We start from the raw sequence: 17,000 nt of genomic DNA on the forward strand, positions 1-17,000 counted from the left end.
GAGTATTGGACCATGGTGGTCCATCTGGGAGTCATCACCAACAAGAAAATATCCATCATGAAACGTCAAGACAGTACGACTTGTAAGTAAAGTGATATAGCTATATCTAAAGTATTTATCTAGTTGGGTAACTTATCATTTTGTTCTTTATGTGCAGTGAAAACGAGCTTCTTGAAGCTCCTGACCTCACACAGTTGCCCATAGACGACGTATTTACTCGTGATTTGGCAGATGCGCAGAGTCAGGAAGATGACAGTGATTATGACAACAATGCGGATGAGTTTGGGGATGACACACCCTTCCATGATGAGGGTGATGATAAGGAGGAAGTGAATGTTGAACCTGAGTTGACGAGGGAGCATGTTCCTCCACCTCCAGCTAGACCAAGAGTGTACGAGTCCCACGTGCCATTTTATGAGCGGAATATTCCCTACCTTGATAATTTGCCAAGCATGCCGAACGTGGATGCCCTCACAAGGGATGATGATGAATTTCGGTCAGCGATGTGAGATGAGTCTAGACCAGCTGTTCTGACAAAGGGTATGTATTTCCCCGATAAAGCTCGCCTAATTAGGGCTGTAAAAATCTACAGTATAAGAGAGTGCTGTGAGATGATGGTAAGTGAGTCAACTATGGAGAAATACAAGGCTGCATGCCGTAGAGACTTTATGGGTTGTCACTGGATGTTGCGTGTCACCAAGAAGAAATCAGGTTTGTGGAAAGTGGGTAAATTTATTAGTGAGCACAGATGTGAAATAGACACATACAATGAGAATCACTTCAACTTGGATGCGGACTTGATTTCTCTTGTCTTGATTCCATATTTGGAAGTGTCCATTAGGTTCAAGATTAAAGAGTGTATTACAGTCGTCCACCAGGAGTATGGTTGTACTATAACCAAAAGAAAGGCATATCTCGGTCGCAAACGTGCCTTTGAACTTATTTATGGTGACTGGGATAAGTCTTTTTCAAATCTGCCCAGGTACATGGCTGCACTGTAACATTTTAACCCAGGGACTGTTGTTGAATGGAGGCGTGAGCGGAGTTCGGATAGACCCGAATATATTTTCAACTATGTGTTCTGGTAATTTAAACCAGCAATTGATGGTTTTGTGCATTGTCATCCTGTTATTTCCATAGACGGTACTCATGTCTATGGAAAGTATGATATTAAGCTTTTGATTGCAGTTGCAGTAGATGCCAACGGGCAAATATTTCCACTAGCTTTTGCCATATGTGCCAACGAAAGTGAAGAGACATGGACGCTTTTTTTGAACCACTTGAAGCAGCACGTTGTCAAATAGCGTTCAGGTATTTGTCTAATATCTGATCGGCATGGTAGTATTTTAAGCTTTGTATGTCACTTGCATGAATGGCAGGAACCATATACATACCACTGTTACTGTGTGCGTCACCTGAAGGCCAATTTCCAGAAGAAATATCCTGACAAGGCATTGCATGACTTAATGTGGATGGCTGCAACTGAGCACCAGCAGTACAAATTCACGAGGCGCATGGAAGCGATCCGGCAGTTAGAACCACGAGCCTATACTTGGTTGATGGGGCATGAGCTTCACATGTGGACATTGCATGCTGATGGCGGCAGACGATGGGGAGCCCTCACTACAAACGTGTCAGAGTCATTCAACGGCTTGTTGAAGTCTGCCCGTGTAATGCCTGTCATTGCCATTGTCCGCATGACATTCAAACAGAGTGCGGAGAGGTTTGTTGAAAGGCATGTAGCTGCATCAGCATTAATGGACAGGGGTGTTCAATTTATGCCAATACCCATGAGAAGATTTGAAAGGTCCAGGAGGCGAGCACAGTGGCATTCATTTCTTCAGTACGATCATGAACGGGGTGTTTTTGAAGTTAAGACCGCTATCGGCGGACACCGTGGGAATAATCTACAGACGGTGAATGAAAATAGAAAGTTATGTTCATGTGGGAAATGGACCATCTACCACATGTCGTGCGCACATGCGTTGAAGTGCTTTCAACAAGTTGGATATGGGGCAACAAACTATATTGATAGGCAATACAGTGTTGTTGCATACATAGACACGTATAGTGGGAAGTTGCAGCCATTAGGTGCTGAGCATTATTGGCCGCCGGAACCTTTTAAGATGTTATGTAACAAGGACTATTTGTGCAAGCTGCAAGTGCAAAAGAAAACGCGTATACGGAACCAAATGGATGTTGGTGACACCGTTTATGCGCGTAAATGTGGCATATGCTCGCAAACAGGACACGACCATCGTAAATGTCCTTCAGGTGGTGTGCATGGTGGTGGTAATCCGGCTCCTGGTACAAGTTCGTCGAATGTACCCAACTATCAAGGATACCCCTAGTCTTTTATTTTGGTATTGTTTTTTGTAATACATGTTTTTACTTGTGTATGTTGCAATATATATCAAATAAAATTATGTTCCACAATTTGAAATGAGTGAAGAAAAAGCTGTTTATTGTAGGAAATGTAATATGTAAAGCGTGGTTTGATAGTTTCATATAACAACACAAGCACTTAAACTTAACTTGCAATTAAATTAAAATAAAGCATTACTACAGCACAAACACAAACATAACAGGCCAACATAATAAAAATACATGAAATATGAAAAATACACTAAATACATACAAGCAAATGTTTAGTCCCGGTTGCCATTTATTCTCCGCTCCAACCACTTAAATCGCTCTTCCATTCATTCTTTTTCTTCTTCTACCTCTTTCAGTTTTGCCTTCACCTCCGCAAGTTCCCGTTTATATTTTTCTTTTCGTTCCTTTTGTGCTTTACAATTCCATTGTGCTTTCCATTTTTCTTCTCCCACCTTCTTCAGTTTCGCCCTCATTTCTACAATAATTCTATCGTTTTCTCTTTGTATTTCCCGTTGGCATAAACACATATTATGAAGAAACTGCAGTTGTTCTCTGTAGCATTCCTGATAACATGGTTCATCAACCCATTCCTGAAAATCACAAATAGGTTCGCCGGGAACCTTGTATAACTGGTTCATACAACACCAGTAGCGGCGTCCAACTTCACCATCGTCCCAACAATTTTGCATCGAGCATTCTTTTCCACAGTTGCACTTTGGTGCACGAAGAGGTTGAGCCATTTGATGAAATATTTGCTTTTAGTAAAAAAAAACTTTACTTTTAATGAAATATTTGCTTTTACTAATTTTTGAGCACACAAAATAACTATAATGATGCCGTTATTTATAGGCGAGACAAAATACATAAAACATAGTATAGTACTACGTTTTATGGAGTTGTCTTGTCATTCTGAAAAAGATGAAAACCATGTGAAAAAGCTGGTTTATTGCAGAAAAATGTAACACATAAAGCGTAGTATAGTACTACATTTTATGGAGTTGTCTTGTCGTTCTGAAAAAGATGAAAACCATGTGAAAAAAGCTGATTTATTGCAGAAAAATTTAACACATAAAGCGTAGTATAGTACTACGTTTTATGGAGTTTTCTTGTCGTTCTAAAAAAGATGAAAACCATGTGAAAAAAGCTGGTTTTAGTTATCCTTTGTGCAGTGATGGTTTTAGTTCTATTGTTTGTTTTTCTGTGTACTGTTATCCTTTGTGCAGTGATGGTTTTAGTTCTAGTATAGTACTACGTTTTGCAATGTTTGTGTTTCTTGTGTACTGTTTAAGTAAAACTGCTGTTCAAATGCAATTAAAATATAAATGTTGTTAAAAGATAATTGTTATCATTATATACATAATGCACTATTTACACAAACTAAAAACCTAAGTAAATCAGTGAGTCCCGCAGCCTGTGTGCTTCAGTGCTGCTGCTGGCCTGAGTCGCATCCCCTGTCGCCCGGGTACACAATCTGGATCATCATCATCAAGCCGCCTCTTTATGTGAGGATGTGCAACAGCATCGACACCACAACTGGCAGGATCGGAAGAATAGGTCGTCGGGCCGTCAGCAACCTACAAAACAAGTACTAAACTTAGCATGTGACAAAGTATATTTGTATTGTACGTGTTAAGTCAAAAAATATTTTCCCACCGTGGTCTCGTCGGCCTCCTAAATATACGCATCAGTGGTGTCCTCATCAAAGCATATAGTGGCCTCAAAGATGGGCTGGGACGATGCCTTCATAAGAAAGTTAAAAATTAATTAATGGCAGCTCATTAAAGAAAAGAAAACAAATTAAAATTTTAAAGTAATACAAACATACCTGCGCCTGTGATAGATCCGCATCAACAACCGGGGATGAGGCATAACTCAACCTGCGCCCGCCATCCATGTCCCGGGTGGGCCGATCCTCAGCTGCGGTAGACGGGCATGCAAAGTACTGGTCTACATCCCCGTCAAATGTACCCGTGATCGACAATGCTCCTGACGGGGTGACCTGCGATACTGGCAGAGATAGCTGAAGGTTGTACGAAGGCAAGCTGCTGGAAGGCTCATCTTCCCGAGGTATATAACCCGGCTGATCATCTCCAAGCGCCACAACTCCAAAGTCTTCATCATGTCCCTCAACAGGTGGGTCGACAGGTGCCTCAACGCCCCCTTGTTGGGGACCACCTCCTCGCCGTCCCCCGTGACCCCCGCGACCCCTTGGGGCACCCCTACCTCGTGGGGCACCCCTCCCTCGTGCCCTACCCCTACCTCGTGGGACACCCCTACCCCGATGGTAGTCCTCTTGCGCCGCATACTGAGCCTCGTGGTCCAACCTCACGGCATCTCTCGCCTGAAACAGGGTCTGACAAGCCAATTGTGCCACCCGCCAGCCATAGTCAATGACTGCAGGGATGTCGGTATGCTGTTGCATCTCCTGTCCCAACTGGTAGAGGTGATGATGCCCAATAGCCTGTGAAATATTTAAAATATTAATTAAATAACGCAATATCACAATTATACGATATTAATAAGCCAAAAAACATACTAGTGCCTCGTGTCTCCCGGCATATGGTCTGTAGCGCTCGCCAAGTACATGAATGGGGTTCCCGATAATCAGTCGGGTGTGACGGCAGTACCATGACGCATACATATGAATAGTGGCCTGTTGTGTAAATGTAGGTGCTGGCCGAATACGGTCAGCTCGCTGCTCCTCCCAAATATGGACCTGCTGCACTAGCCATCCTATATATATATCGTCCAGCCTGGCACGGTCATCTCGCTGATAGTGTATAGCCACCCATCCAGGCTCCCTCGGTATAGGCTGGGGACGGTGAAACTGGCGAAGCACACGCTCTGTGGCATGATACTCAACCATACGAAGAAGATCATCGGGACGGAGGTGCTCCAAAGCAATCGATCGACTGAGCAATAAAAGGGCAGCTGAGCTAACAACTCGTCGCTGTATAGCGTCCAGATGAATTACCAAATAATAACATAAAAGTGAGTATGCGCAACACAACTCAATTTAAAATAAGTAAGTGTAGGTACATATTTACCTGTCCGTCTACCAGCATATCTAGCACATCCCTGATAAGGGGGAGATTATGATGAGCATCGGTCCCTCGGTAGTTCCCACGTCGGAGAATCCACCTAGAAGCTAGAGGGAGAAACGGATAAGCCTCACCAGGCACAAGTGGCGGTAGAGGTGGCTGCAACGGCATGATCCGCTGCCAGGCCCAAACCTAAGATAAAAGGTTGATATAAAATTTATGAGTCATTTCGACCATATAGAATTTGGAGAAATGAACAGAGTATTCGAAAACATTGTCACCTATAGGAGGGGAAGAAAACCATATATGTCCACCGGTGGGCCCATGCTCGCCCGGTACATGCTCCTATATAGGTATGCGAGAACAGCAGCACCCCAACTGTACTGGGGTAAACCATCCAGCTGCTGAAGATGATGGAGAAAGCGCATACTCACTTTACTCCCCGAAGTGTTCGGGAACAAGACACACCCGAAAAGCAGGAGCAGTGCCAACCGCGTGTACCTCTCAATGTGGAGATCCTCAGTCTCGCCGGTAATGTCTGGGTGCAAAAATGCCATATGATCTCTGATGGCTAACAAAGCAACGCGACTGCCTCCAGCGTCACCCTGAGGTCTATAAGCAGTAAGATGCCCCATCATATCCAAAAGTTGTGCACGCGTCATGGATCTAATGTACTAGGGCGGTGCTACGGCCTGTCCATATACGCGCAGCCCGTACAAAACCTGAACATCCTCCAGCGTGATGGTGGCCTCTCCAGTAGGCAAGTGAAAAGTGTGCGTCTCCGGTCGCCACCGCTCTACCAAGGCCGTGATGATAGACCAATCAAGCTGCATCCGTCCAAGCTCAAAAATCGTATAGAAGCCCGTAGCCTATAGGCGCGCGACTACACGGGCATGGAAAGGAACCCCGATGAACTCCCACAAATCGTCAGGTCTCCTGGGGCGGAGAGGCTGCATCGATAGTTGTCCCTCCCATACAAAGGAAGACCTATGGTCGCGCTGCAACACTAGTAGCTGATCCTCGGCACGTCCGGGATGCGCAGGCGGAGGAAAGTCCATGTCGTCTACTATAATTTAAACAAAATTAATTGTGTGTGTTAGCTTAATAAATTAAATAATTAATTATGTTTACAATTGGACTGAATAATTATGTATAGGTTCTAGGCTCGATTTTTAAGGCTCGGTAGCACCGAGTTATCCTTAATTATTATGCGTGCCAATTTCAACATTTTTAGAATTGTGTGTGTTAGCTTAATAAATTAAATAATTAATTATGTTTACAATTGGACTGAATAATTATGTATGGGTTCCAGGCTCATTTTTTGAGGCCCGGTAGCACCGAGTTATCCTTAATTATTATTCGTGTCAATTTTAATATTTTTAGAATTGTGTGTGCTAGCTTAATAAATTAAATAATTAATTATATTTACAATTGGACTGAATAATTATGTATGGGTTCCAGGCTCATTTGTTTGAGGCCTGGTAGCACCGAGTTATCCTTAATTATTATTCGTGTCAATTTTAACATTTTTAGAATTGTGTGTGCTAGCTTAATAAATTAAATAACTAATTATGTTTACAATTGGATTGAATAATTATGTATGGGTTTCAGGCTCATTTTTTGAGGTCCGGTAGCACCGAGTTATCCTTAATTATTATGCGTGTCAATTTTAACATTTATAGAATTGTGTGTGCTAGCTTAATAAATTAAATAATTAATTATGTTTACAATTGGACTGAATAATTATGTATGGGTTCCAGGCTCAATTTTTGAGGCCCGGTAGCACCGAGTTATCCTTAATTATTATGCGTGCCAATTTTAACAATTTTACAATTGTGTGTGCTAGCTTAATAAATTAAATAATTAATTATGTTTACAATTGGACTGAATAATTATGTATGGGTTCCAGGCTCAATTTTTGAGGCCCGGTAGCACCGAGTTATCCTTAATTATTATGCGTGTCAATTTTAACATTTTTAGAATTGTGTGGGCTAGCTTAATAAATTAAATAATTAATTATGTTTACAATTGGACTGAATAATTATGTATGGGTTCCAGGCTCAATTTTTGGGGCCCGATAGCACCGAGTTATCCTTAATTATTATGCGTGTCAATTTTAACATTTTTAGAATTGTGTGTGCTAGCTTAATAAATTAAATAATTAATTATATTTAAAATTGGACTGAATAATTATGTATGGGTTCCAGGCTCGATATTTGAGTTAATTTTACAACATATAGGAATTTGTTACTTTTGTAAGTTTATTGTTATAAATTAAATAATTAATTTTGTAAAGTGTAATTAGATAGAGTTTGCAGTTACTACATACTTAAACTACATAGACTCTACGCTAAAAGGCTCTACATTTTACTACGCTAAAAGGCTCTATATTTTACAACACTAACAGGCTCTATATTTTACAACACTAACAGGCTCTATATTTTACTACGCTAAAAGACTATTTATTTTACTACGCTAAAAGATCACTATTACATATAAAAACAACCAACATAAAATACAAATATGAACAACAAACAAAATAAATAATATTAATTTTTTAACAATACAAATAATTTATCAAATTTTAACAATTTTTTTGTACCAAAGCTAATAAATCAATCCGGGTATAAATAAGATACAAATTTAAACACAAACATAACACAAATTAACATGGAAACACATTAAACAATACAAATATGCATGTACTATACGAGTTTCGACATAAACAAAATTGAAATATCTCGATTTAAGTTTTTTGAATTTGATTGAAATCGAATTTTTGCACCCGAAAGAAGGAATTCAAAGCTTATCTTGTATGTGGGACCTACACTCCTTACTCTTTAGGTGACTGGTGGGGCCTAAAATTTTTTTTTGAAGTTTGACGCGGTTGACGTGGGGGGGGGGGGGACCAGCAGAATCGAAGGTGTTTGGTTTTCTTCGGTCCAGTGGTCCAAGGAAGAAGAAGGGGCTATATTTTATTGAAGTTGTTTGCAGTATTATACTGCGTTTTAAGTAAAACGCAGTATAATACTACGAACAGCTTTAATAAAATATAGGCTCAGCATCTTAGTAAAACGCAGTATAGTACTGCGAATTACAAAAAAATAATTTTTTAAGTAAAACGCAGTACTATACTGCGCCGTTAAAGTAATTCGCAGTATAATATTGCGTTTTACTCATTTATGTAACTTTTTTTTTTAAAGTAGTACAAAAGTGTTTTTTGTCCAAAAATTGATTAAAAAAGTTTCGAATTCCCAAAAAAACAAGTACATATATCTTAATACTTTGTTTCTTGTTTTCTCGGTATTTTCTAAAAATGGTTAATTTAAGAAAAAAAAATCTAAAGAAAAAGGTTTTGAATTTCCAATCTTGTGCTAAAGTGTGATAGACTAAATAAAGTTTCCTTTTGGATAACTTTTTATCTCTGGTCTTATCAATGGCTAGGTAAGGAAAATCTTAGGATATTTTCATATAATCAAATAAGTTAGGGGCCGGATTCATAAAATTACGGTGAAAACAACATGGACTAGTCAGTTTTCGGACTGATAATTAAAAAATAGTTAGCGATTGCAAAGTCATTGAAAAATAGCCACTATTTTGCTGAAAACATGGAAAGTTTCAGCATAATATGCCGGATTATAGAGCTCCTGCATATAAACTTCCAACATATTAATGTTGGAACTCCAAGACATGGAAAGTTCCGACACAATATGTTGAATTATGGAGTTCATGTGTATAAACTTCCAGCATATTATGTTGGAACTCCAACACAATATGAAATTCCTGCACATTATGCTGGAATCTCATAAGTAAAAAATTCAAACTTCAGCATAATATGCTGGAATTTTCCGAATTTTTAAGAGTGTTTTTGTTCAAATTTTTTTTTACATGGCTAAATTTTGATTACTTTTGAAACTGTAAATATTTTTTAATTACCGGTTGTAAATATAGCTATTTCTAAATTTCCCCCAAAATTAATAGATGTCCTAAACGATTCAATTGATGCCCTATAATGTTCATATATCTAGGGATTTTTATAGAGTACAGATACCCCAAAATTAATAATCAACAATGTATATTATATGTATATCATACACGATCAATGTATTAATTTTTATACATTTTGATAGCGATTGTAATTATTGTTTACCAATCGGCCAAATATATTAAAACCCCTAATATTTAAATTACGGCAATTGTCTTGCTTTCCCTCTTTTTCTTATTTTATCATTCTCTCCTTCAATTTTATCTACTAGGTTCAACCAATCTACACCACATTACACAATTCTTGAACATGTGCTGCTGCCTCAGCAAATTTAACTTGAATTATCGTGTCCGTATCAATTACTAGCTATCCTATAGAATTAAATATTCCTCTACTAGATTTTACAAAAGCAAAATACATATTCTTTACATTTGTACTGCAGTTTTCTATAATAGAAAAATGTAAAATGAAAAAAATAAAGCAGGAATTATTTAGATATTCTGTTTGTCTGCTTATATTTCCTCCCCATGTTAGATAATTTGGCTCGTGAACCCTTTTTAAGGTCCCATATCTGCAACAAATGAAAAGTTCCTTTTGTCTCATGCCCTAATATCCAAAGAACTATGGTTCTCATGACCTAAAAAATATGGAAAAGAAAAATTATATAACTGGAAGTAAGAAGATTTATATTATAATAAAATTGGGAAATTAAAACAGTCTTGTTTGTCGAAATCCTAGATGGAAATATGCAAAGAAAAATAAAGAGGGAATGGAATTCTTGAATGAAATGAGAAAAAAAGTTCTAAAAACTTACCCCGCTAAATATTTATATCAAATCAATAAATGCATAATATATGTTTATAATTATAATGAAATTTCCTATAAATAAAAATAGAAAATCCGCGGAAAATGAAAGGGACATGCTTCCAATCCCTTGTCTAACTCTTTCTTTTGAATATATCCATCTTTTTCTAAGTCCCTTCGAGGATATCCGATAAAAAAAAAATCTTATATACAATGTTCGTATAAACTTTTTAAAAAAAAGTAATTTAATTTGTTATAACAAGTAACTTAACTATCTATTTTCCACATTAGTAGTTCAATTTACTATGAACAATTACCTCAAATAATCTTTGAAACAATTTAATAGTGGATAAAAAACCTTTGCAATCAAATTTAAATTTTCTCAATTGTCATTTTAGTGTTCAAAATAAAAGAATTTTCTTTCTTGAAAAAAGGGTGGGGTGAGGGCGATGTTGTCTGTAGGAAGAGTACAATATCAAATATATAATTGATTGGCCCTATACATTCCAATTGAACAAACAACCAAAATGTGAATTAAATTACTATGTTTCTATACCCTTTTGTTTTTTCCTTCTCCTATCATTGACACTCTTCTTTTTCCTTTTCATGCTTCAACACTAGCTGTTGGTCCATATCTGGTTTAGAGTACAAGAAGTAATACTGTCTCTTTCTGGGTCACAAATTAACAATGTAGTTTTTTGGAAATGATGTCAAGTAAGCATGTTGTTTAAAATATATTCATATTTTATAATGTATCAAAAGATTAGTCAATTCGCTTGAACTTTAGGACACGACGTCCTGAAATTTAAACCTCAAAATTCAAATTTCAAGACATCGTATCCTAAAGTTCGAAAACTGTATCCAGAAATTCGAATCTTTTCTCCTGAATTTTAAATTAGCAGTTCAGAAATTCAGAGTGTCCTGAATTTCAAATTAGGAGTTCAAAACTTTAGTACATTAAGTCTTGAATTTCAAATTAGCAACTCAAAAATTCAGAATATAAAAATTCAGGATGCTTAGTCCTAAGTTTGGATGAATTGGCTAATCTTTAAATATATTGTAAATTATGGATATATTTTAAAGAGCAAGCTTAAAAGTGGCTATTGATGCACTTCCCTTGGTTTTCAACTAATTCTTATTTACACCGTCTAAGGCTCGTTAAAGGAGGAATGCTCCTGATCAGAATCTTTTTTATTCCTAGGATTAGAACTCGAAGCCTTTAACGGAAGGTAGAGAGATTTTATCCATCCACAACTGTTGATGGTAATAATGTAATCTATTGTTCCTCAACTTGTTCTCCAGATGCCTTACCAAATGAAGTTTATTAGAGACTACATATATGATAAATGTAAGGTAGGATAAAGTAGTAGAGTTTAAGTTTTGTGCGCTGAAAATGTCTTAAATTTTGGAACCATTAACCAATATATCATGTAATTTTTTCATAGCAAGCTTGATATAATAGCTTAATAATAACTTTGCTAGTCAGTTGTCGTACTGCTAGTGAAAAATATAATTTTTTATATTATCAATATATTACTTAAATGTAAGCCAACTCCGTGGTCTATACTGCAAATGCGTGCAATTTTGTTGTTGTTAAACATATTTGGGGCATTTGAACATATGACCATTCTCAGGGATGCTATTTAAAGATTAGCCAACACTTATTTCATCTTGAAATTTTAAACTGAAAATTTTAACTTTAAGACAGTTCAAGACACTTTTTGTCCCGCAAAAATGAACTGAAAAGCGAAAATTCAAGATGCATTTGCTAATTGTTAAATAGCAGCCCTTCTCTGGTGTCATTTCTGCAACATATTTGAGCCTATTGACCAATGGGCCCAATTAGCTATCCAAGAGGCAAAGCTGTTAAAATAGCACGGTATAGTCAGTTTTCGGACTGGTCATTCAAAAATAGCCACCGTTTACGAAGTCAATGAAAAATAGTCACTATTTTGCTGCAACAGAGACCAGTCCCGCATAATATACGGGAGTTCGGTGCATCTGTGTACGAACTCCATCATATTATGTTGGACGGTATACTTTGCTAACTCCTGTATAATATACGGGAGACTGGAGCACCGGTGCTCCAAACTCCAGTATATTATACTGGACATTTATACTTGCTGGAACTCCAGTATATTATGCTGGAGTTCTAGTGTACTTATGCTGGAACTCCAACATATTATGCTGGAGTTCCAGCATAGTTATCCTGGAACTCTCGTATAATATGCTGGAGTTCAAGCATACTTATGCTGGAACTCCAGCATAATATACGGGCGTATTTTCCGGATTTTGAACAGTGTTTTCGCTCAGATTTATCTTTACATGAAAAGTGGCTAAATTTCAATCACTTTTGAAACGAGGCTATTTTTGAATAACCAGTTGTAAATCTGGCTATTTTTAAATTTCTCCCGGCAAAGCTTGTGGTTAGCAGCCTAGAATTGTTTGGTGACATCAAATTCTAAGGCCCAAATTCCAGCTGTTTTTTGCCCTTAAATTCTTGCTAAATCCTCATGTGGAAATGACACCATGTAGCCACTCTAAAGTGCCCCTCTTTAGAAATTAACCAGTCAATTCTTAATTTTAGTTTTACAGTTCAATTTTCCGGGAAAAAAATATCCTGAATTGTCCTGAAGTTGAAATTTTTTATTTAAAATTGCAGGACAAAATAACTACTGGCTAATCTCTAAATAGCATCCTTGAAAATGGCTATATGTGCACTGCCCCCAATCCTCCTTTATGGCTAGCCTGCTCTTTACATGTGTTTTAAAATAAATTTTTATAAAAGATAGTCTCTCTTTCTAGTTTATCCATTAGGTATTTCCCACATTCCAATTAGTTTGGAACTGAATAATAATGATATGTAGTAGTAATAGTTGTATTTTTGAAACAAATATCTTGCGCCTAAACTCTGTGATTCTTTGGTATGAATTATGATCTATTATCTTTGATTTATTTATGCTTATGACTCCAATGTTTCGTATCTCACAATTATAAGGCCCGATTTTATATGTTATAATTTTTAATAATGCAACTATAGGCAAAAGAAAAAGTTTAAAAAATGCAAACCGATATACAAATTTGGTGAATAAATGAACTTATTTTAATTTATTAAGGTAAGCACAAAAACTGTAAATTTACATTCATATGTACACTTTCTTTACTTGTCTCTTTTTGCTGGTTTTCATATGTACAGAGAAAAATTGTATTTTCATCAAAATTTAAATGGCAGAAGTCGAATTTAGTATCAAATTGGTTTTTCATTTATTGATTTGATGTGTTTAGTCAGAGAATAACTAACTTGTGCAACTTATACTCCATCTGGCTCATTGTTTACCTCAAAAATACGAGTATCAATTAAATTTGATTTGTTGTTTTAAAGATATGTGATTTAGTTCAATACCAATTAATAATCAAGAAATATGAAGTAGAAATAAAAGAAATAAAAGAATCGAACCAACGTTACTCAGCAGCGGTGACCTCGAACTTAGTGACATCGAGGTGGGCTTAGGATAAGAGCAATAAAGCAATAAAAGTAAAGTAAGTAAGAACAATAGAGCTAAGGACAATTCTGATGAACAATAGACGAAAAAATAGAGAGTATATTCTTTGCTCAATAATGAGATAATGTTACAAATGATTGGAGTCCCCTTTATATAATAAGGGAACACTAAATAAGGAATATTTCTATTTACGGTAAGGAATATTCTTGGTACAACTGTCTAATCGTCTAGTACGTAATCGTACAATCCTGTTCCGGGATTTGCGCCATGATCTTGGGGACGTGATAGGAATCTAGCTCATCCTGTTACAAATCCACAATGATATTATTTCGGGGTCGAGCATACTTGGCCTTGACATTCCTCGAACTCCTATCTCCGAGCATTGCGCTCTGTCTTTGAGCTCGAGTATGGTCCACCGATCTCGAACTCAACCTCGCCCGAACTTGGGCCTAGAACGGACCCTCGAGCCTATAAATTGGAGGCATATGATTTTGACCGCATACACTCGTATTATCTGTCGTGTTTTTCTTTTACACGCCCCTTAAGAAATATTAATTAGGAAAGGGATTAGACTATTATACCCTTATTTATGTCTTAAGATAAAATCTCTCTTCATTAAATATTTATTCTATTTATGTATTATCTTCATCTTCAACAACAATTATTACTAAGGGTAAAAAAGGAAAAAAATAATCAATTTTGTCTTGAACTTATAAATGACAAATAATTTGAGACAACTACTTTTAGTAACCACGACTGTTAATATGAGACGGAGGGAGTAATAAAAAACGAGCCCAAAGTACTAGTCTAACCCCTTTTTAATTATAAGTAGTTAGTCAGTAGTCAGTAGTCAGAAGCAAATAAATACTTTTGCACATAAGCAAACATGTGTAAAACACTGGTATTACATTTAGGGTCGTTTGGTTGGAAAGATGTTATCCAAGAATTAATTATTTCGGGGTTAGTTTTTTTTGGATTAGTTATTTCACATTTTCATTAGGATAAAAAAATACTACAATGACGGGATAATTAATCTCATAATTAATTATTTCTCCCAACCAAACATAGAAAAAACTATTCTTAAATTTAGACTCAGGATTAATTATTCCTTATCCCTCGTACCAAACGAGCCCTTAATATGACATATTTTTATACTTAAAAGTTGTTTAAATTTTGCATTCTTGTTTCTCTTTTCTTAATGACACTCACATTAGATGTGTGTTTCTGTTGTTTATGTTTAGATGTAAAATTATTTATTTACGATATAATCTCTCTTCATTGAACGTATACTTTATTTATATGTTATCTTCAAGAACAATTACTATTAAGAATGTAATGATAAAGAAATAATTAATTTTATCTTGAACTTTTAAAATGATAAATAATTTAAAATAATTATTTTTAGAAATCATGATAGATAACTTGAGATAAATATAATTGATAACGAGAAAAAAATGTTAAAGATACTTATTTAATAGGATGAACTCCCTAAATGACAAGTGGGGAAGGGAGTTGAGAATTTGACTAGGAATTAGAACACATCATGATTAGTCACTTTTAAACTTTATACAAATCATAAGGCAATATAAGAAAAGGTAACAATAGTCAAACTTCTTTATACCAATTATTATTTATATTAACACTTTATTATAATGACTAAGTATTTCTTGAAATATTTTTTTATATTATATTATAATATATATTTTGTATAATAATATTTTATTATAGCAATAAAAAAATATCAGAACAAAAGAGTTAGAGGTTTTACTGTATTATTTAAGTGTGAGAGAATTCTAAAGTCTCACGCAACAAACATATGGCTCCTATTACTGCTCCACTCAATACTAGTTTTATCTAACAGAAAGGAAAAATCATAACAACTCACTCTTTTTCAGCCTTCCGTCGACCACAAAGCTTAAATTCAATCATATTTCCATAAGATTATCTCTAACAACTTTTTATCCTACATCTCTTAACAACTTCGGTTTTATTTTTATTTTTTTATAACCATGTTGTTCGGAGCAGCTTAGTGCATTTCGATAGATGGAAAAAAAGTCAGTATTTTATGTTTCAGGTAGAATTTGAACTTAAGACCGAATTATTGTAAAAATAGTACGGACTAGCCAGTTTTCGGATTGGTCATTCAAAAATAGCCAGCATTTGCAAAGTTATTGAAAAATAGCCACTATTTTGCTGCAACACAGAAAGTTCCAGCATAATATACTGGAGATCGGTGCACTTGTGTATGAACTTCCAGCATATTATGCTGGAACTCCAACACGTGGAAAGTTCCAGTATAATATACTAGAGATTGGAGCACCAGTATATTATGCTGGACCGGTATATTATACTAGAACTCCATTATATCATACTGTAGTTTTAACATAAGTATACTGGAACTCCAATATATTATATTAGAGTATTTTTCCAGATTTTGAACAGTGTTTTCGTTCAGATTTATCTTTACATGAAAATTGGCTAAATTTTGACTACTTTTGAATCTGTGGCTATTTTTGGATAACCACTTGTAAATCTGGCTATTTTTGAATTTCTCCCCTAATTATTTCACCTACTTCATTGACCACTAAGCCAAACCTTTGAGTGCGAGTGTTACTTTCATTCTTTTTCACTCATAGTGTCCGTCTAGTTATTTAGGATGTACTATTTTTTGTTATAGTGCCAAAAGGTCACGAGTTCGAGCCGTGAAAATAATCTTTTGTAGAAATGCAGGGTAAAACTGCGTACAGTAGATTCTTGTAATTCGACCTTTTCTCGAACTCCGCTCATAGCGAAAGCTTAATACACCAGACTGCCCTTCGCCCTTTTTTATTTTTTTGTTACAGTCATTTATACCATAGACAAATACAAATTCAACTGATATCTTAGATTCTATACCAGTCAAATAGTAGGCATAAAATGTATGAAAATTTTGGCACCTCTTTATAAGTCAACTATACACAAAAACCGCCAAGAAAATAGACCTATTCGTGATTCTAGGTCCATATCATCCCTTTTTGACTGAAAAAGATAATTTATTTAAAAGATATTACAGAGTACTGACAGTTACATCCTTAACAAAAGAACAAGCCTCGAGGACATTTAAATTCCCCATTTCGGCCAAAGTAAAACACACATTAGTACTGAGTTTTCTTGGTCAAATACACATAGCCATTTCTGTCCATTGCTAGTTTATTTAATACTAGAGGCAATGGGTTGACAAAAGGTTGGTTTTTCCTTGCATGCTTGAGTCCTTCCTTGGCTATTTTGTGAGCTACCTTGTTTCCTTCCCAA

Source organism: Nicotiana tabacum, chromosome 18 (genome assembly GCF_000715075.1).
Source record: "Nicotiana tabacum cultivar K326 chromosome 18, ASM71507v2, whole genome shotgun sequence".
Classification (NCBI taxonomy): domain Eukaryota; kingdom Viridiplantae; phylum Streptophyta; class Magnoliopsida; order Solanales; family Solanaceae; genus Nicotiana; species Nicotiana tabacum.